The following is a 5,194-nucleotide window of genomic DNA, read 5'->3' as shown; positions in this document are numbered from 1 at the left end:
ATCGCAAGGAGAACAAGCCGAAGAGATTGTCACTCGAGTTAGAGCCGAAGAAGCTGCACAACCGAAGCCGCAACAGCAACGTAATCAGCACAACGCCCAGTGGTCTAAAGGAAAAGAGATTTTGGTAGCCGACGCCAACACACAGGTACCACCACCTGCTAAGCAAGGCAAGGCACCGAATCAGCAAAGAGCGCCCAAGCAATATTCATTTAAAGAGGAGCATGTAGATACCTTGTTCCAGTTACTACGGAAGAATAACAAGCTACAGCTTCCCGAAATCAAGAAGCCGGACGAGGCAGGAAAGGTGGATGATCCTAATTATTGTCGTTATCACAGGTTCTTAGGACATCCTACCAGAAGGTGCTATGTCTTTAAGGACATCCTCCAAAATTTAGTGAATGCTAATGTGCTCACCTTGAAGCCAGAGTAAAAGACCGTATCCACTAATATGATAGCGGTCCAATTCGGTGACTTCCCTCCGGTAGCGGCCGCAGATGGTGTTGTCCCCATTCATAAAGAAGAAATGCACCTGAAAAACACTGACTTGTATAGTCAGAAGGACAGGGGGTTGGTACCCCTCACTACTCCAAAAGGGGAGATCATGTGGGTACACCCCGACCTGGTAGAAGACTGGCAGCGGGCGAAAACCACGTCCAAAAAGAAGGGAGGAAAGGCTAAGACATCCAACATGATTAGCCCCTCTGTTAATGAGAATGATGATCATCTCAAACCTCTTACTGACTCAGAAGAGGAGAGGATTGCCCTGGCAGCATACCCAGGAGACAACCCTGGCACTCGGTCAGGAAAAGCTTACTTGAGGGATTACAGTCAGAATGCTCAAGAGGTTGAAGAACAGTCCCAGGACGCTGGGGGTTCTGTCCCAAAGAAGCCAGTCGATAAAGGGAAGCAAAAAGAGCTCCGGTTCAACAAAAATCTTCACCAGGAACCCGGGGAGTCGAGCACTCCCTTCCAATTCAATGTCATGGCACAACTGGCCAACATATCGTCCAGGATTACCCTATATGAACTCTTGAGGTTGTCCAAGACTACCAAGGAAGCTCTAATTGAAGCCTTAAAGAATACGGAGAGCTTTATTACACAAGTCGCTCCAATCCCTGAAGCTTCTGAGGATCAACCTTGTCTGCAATGCCTACAAGCAGCGAGAAGTCTACCATGCATATCATTCACTCAGGAAGACATGCAAGTTAAGCATAAGCATGATAGACCGCTGTATTACACCGGGTATATCGGATCCTCCGAAATCAGTCGTGTTCAAGTTGACCCAGGCTCAGCGCTTAGTATCATGCCTTACAGGGTCATGCAGGTCTTAGGGATTCCTATGCACCGACTGAACACCACCCAGACTACCATCTTTGGGTTCAACGCTAATAGCACTCGGCCCCTGGGAAAGATCAAACTCAGGTGTCAAATCGGAGACCTCAAGTCTGAAGTGACTTATTACATCATAGATGCGGACACGTCCTACAATCTTTTGCTAGGACGACCATGGATACATGCAAACCGCATTGTCCCATCTACCCTACACCAAGTCATGAAGTATGCCAATGATGAGGGAGAAGTTCGAACCTTAATCGCAGAAAAATACCCTTTCCGTGGGGTGAAAAACTTTCACACCGATTCCGTTTTCTACCTGAAATCCCAGGAGAAAGAAGATGTGGACAGCAGTAACGAAGCTGATATCGAACCGGATCCTGAAGAAGATTGTCCATGGGAATTGAATCTAGATGTAATGGGTCAGGATAAGAGCAATAATAATGTACCGAGTGAGGGCGAGTGGTGCATTAATGAAGATTTTATTTTGGCGTACTTGTCTGATGTGTCCTCTAAAAATAAACAAATAGAGAATGATCATAATGCAGGTATCAACTCATGGCACGCACTGTGCACAGATGCATCACTCACATTACCAATCGAGTCATCCTTCGTGTCAGATGAAGAAGCAGAAGATGCCCAGAAGGCTTTCTTTAAAGTCCCATCTAAAAGGAAAGGGCAGAAACCGATCTGTTTTGGTAAAGTCAAACCCGGACAACTCAAACGAGGAAGTTCAGAGGAAGACGATGGAGTTCCCCAATTCCATTACCACGAACCCAATTCCATACACTTAATGAAACGAATGGGATATAACTTTAATAAAAAATAGGGTTTGAACTTCGAGAAAGGAAGACGAACACCGATCCGAATGTCTCTCACTCCTAAAGGAAAACCTCCGGATTATTATCAAAAAACCGGAAGAGGCTTAGGTTATGTCACAACTCCCTCTGCCTCAGAAAACAAAATCAGTAATTATTTGCGTCAGGACCATTCATCCGGAACATCTTCTTGGGAATCTGACATCAGTGTCGGACCCTTCTTTAAGAATCTGACTGTGAACATGGTTTCAACGAGTCATCCAGATGAAGACGCAGGGGGTGATGAAGGATTAATCGAATCAACCAATGATCCTTGGATCAAACGCCTTAACATCTTGTGGGATATGCGCTTCGAACATCGCGAACCACCCACTGAAGACAAAGTGATCCAAGTCAACATGGGAAATGAATCTAACCCCAAGCCTATCTTTATAGCCGAAGACCTATCATCATCCAAAAAAGAGGACCTTATATCTCTCATCCGAGAATATATAGATGTCTTCGCTTGGAATTATGAAGATATGCCTGGCCTTGACCCGAAGGTTGCCATGCACCGTCTCAACATCGATCCGGATGCAAAACCCGTTAAACAACAACAACGCAGGTTTCGTCCAGAGATCATGGAATCAATTGAGTCAGAAGTTAGAAAGCTTATAGACTCGGGTTTTGTTAGGGAAGAACAACACCCCGACTGGGTGGCCAACATTGTCCCAGTGCCCAAGAAAAATGGTAAGGTCCGTATATGCATCGACTTTCATGACCTTAATGTAGCCTGTCCAAAGGACGAGTTCCCACTCCCTATCACAGATGTTATGATTGACAATACATGTGGATATGAAAGGATGTCTTTCATGGACGGATTCTCCGGATACAATCAGATCAAGATGCACCTGGAAGACAAGAAACACACTGCTTTTAGAACACCACTAGGGGTGTATTGCTACACAGTGATGCCCTTCGGCCTAAAATACGCAGGTCCAACTTATCAACGTGCAATGAACACGATCTTTCACGAACACCTACGAAAAAAGATCGAGTGCTATGTTGATGATATAGCAGTAAAGAGCCAATGTAAAGGTGATCATCTTACAGATCTGAAGACAATGTTCGAGATCATGCGAGCACATCAGCTGAAGATGAACCCTACAAAATCGTTCCTCGGAGTATCAAGCGGAAAATTCCTGGGATTTATCATTACCTCCAAGGGAATTTCTCTTGATCCGGAGAAGGTGCGTGCCATCCAAGACATGCCGCCTCCGAAGAATCTCAAAGAGCTCAGAGGTTTGCAAGGCAGACTGGCTTACATTCGAAGATTTATATCGAATCTTTCAGGTCTTTCAGGACGTTGCCAACTTTTCTCTAAGCTCATGAAGAAAGGAATATCCTTTGTTTGGGATAGAGAGTGTCAAAAAGCATTCGAGGAGATTAAGAGATATCTTACTCGACCGCCAGTTCTCGTGGCCCCGATATCAGGAAAACCATTCCTGTTGTACGTGAGAGCCATGGACCATTCTCTTGGGGCTTTGTTAGCCCAGAACAACAAACAGGGTCAAGAGCAAGCCATCTATTACCTGAGCAGGACCATGATGGGAGCCGAACACCGGTATAATCCGGTCGAAAAAGAATGTCTCGCCTTGGTATTCGCAATTCAAAAGATGCGACATTACCTAGTTGGACAAACAATCCAGGTCATCTCTAAGGTGAATCCCTTGAGAGTTCTGATGACGAAACCATCATCTCTAAATTGCCGACTCGCAAAGTGGGCCATTCTCTTGTCACAATACGACATGCAGTTCATGTCTCAAAAGACGATCAAGGATCAAGCACTGGCAGACTTCTTAGCCGATCACCCAGTATCGGGAACATCTAAGTTGTATGAAGAATTACCTGACAAAGTCGCTGAAGCTTGCGCTACTCAAGAAGCTACGCAAGTGTGGAAGTTATTCTTCGATGGTGCGTCTAGAGCAAACCCTCATGGAGCAATCACCGTAGGAGTAGGAGTAGTGTTAATCTCTCCGAGCGGTCACGTAATCCTAAGGGGATTTTCCCTAATCGAACCTTGCACCAACAATGTAGCCGAGTATAATTCTCTGCTATTAGGGATACAATTTGCTGAAGAACTTAATATTCAGCACCTCAAGGCTTATGGTGACTCTCAGCTCATCGTTAATCAAGTCTGAGGAGAATACGAAGTACGTCATGAGGATTTGATCCCGTATTACTTCGCAGTGCTAAAGCAAGCTCAAAAGTTCGAAGGTTTCTTTATCGAATATGTACCACGAGCTCAGAATGCGTATGCAGATGCTTTAGCCTCCTTGGCAACTTCATTAGCATTGCCACTGGAAACTGAAACAATGATTCCAGTCACGGGACGCAAACTATACTTTTCCAAGATTCCTATGGAGGAGAACTCAGACAAGACAACGACAGGAGAAGTCTGTAGAACCTCTATGGAGTTTGAATCTAGGGATTGGCGATTCCTGTACATCGACTATGCCTATATGGAATTCTACCCGATGACCCTAAGGAAGCGGCCTCTATCAAACGAAAGGCCCTCCGATTCTATTATGATGCAGTCTCTCAAGTCCTGTATCGTAAGTCACATGGTGGAGTCTTGCTTCGATGTCTCTCTCGGAAGGAAGCAAAAGAGGCTCTCAAAGAAGCTCACGACGGAATGTGTGGGGCTCATCAGCCCGGAGCTAAATTAGGGGATCGCCTCTGACGAATCGGCTATTATTGGCCAAAGATGTTCTTAGATGCGGTTGACTACGCTAAACGTTGTCACGCATGCCAAATTCATGGGGACTTCATCCATCAAGCACCTGGGAACTTACACCCCACATCGGTGTCCTGGCCCTTCGAAATGTGGGGTATGGATATCGTGGGACCAATTTCCCCTCCGACATCCAAAGGACACCGGTTCATTCTAGCTGTGACCGACTATTTCTCCAAATGGGCGGAGGCAATCCCGTTGAAAGAAGTCAAGACTTCAAATGTAATCAAGTTCATCAAACATCACGTCATCTACCGTTTTGGAGTCCCGA

This window comes from Asparagus officinalis, chromosome 2 (genome assembly GCF_001876935.1).
Source record: "Asparagus officinalis chromosome 2, Aspof.V1, whole genome shotgun sequence".
Classification (NCBI taxonomy): Eukaryota; Viridiplantae; Streptophyta; class Magnoliopsida; order Asparagales; family Asparagaceae; genus Asparagus; species Asparagus officinalis.
The sequence above is the reverse complement of the archived record's forward strand: the minus strand, read 5'-3'. Positions refer to the sequence as shown.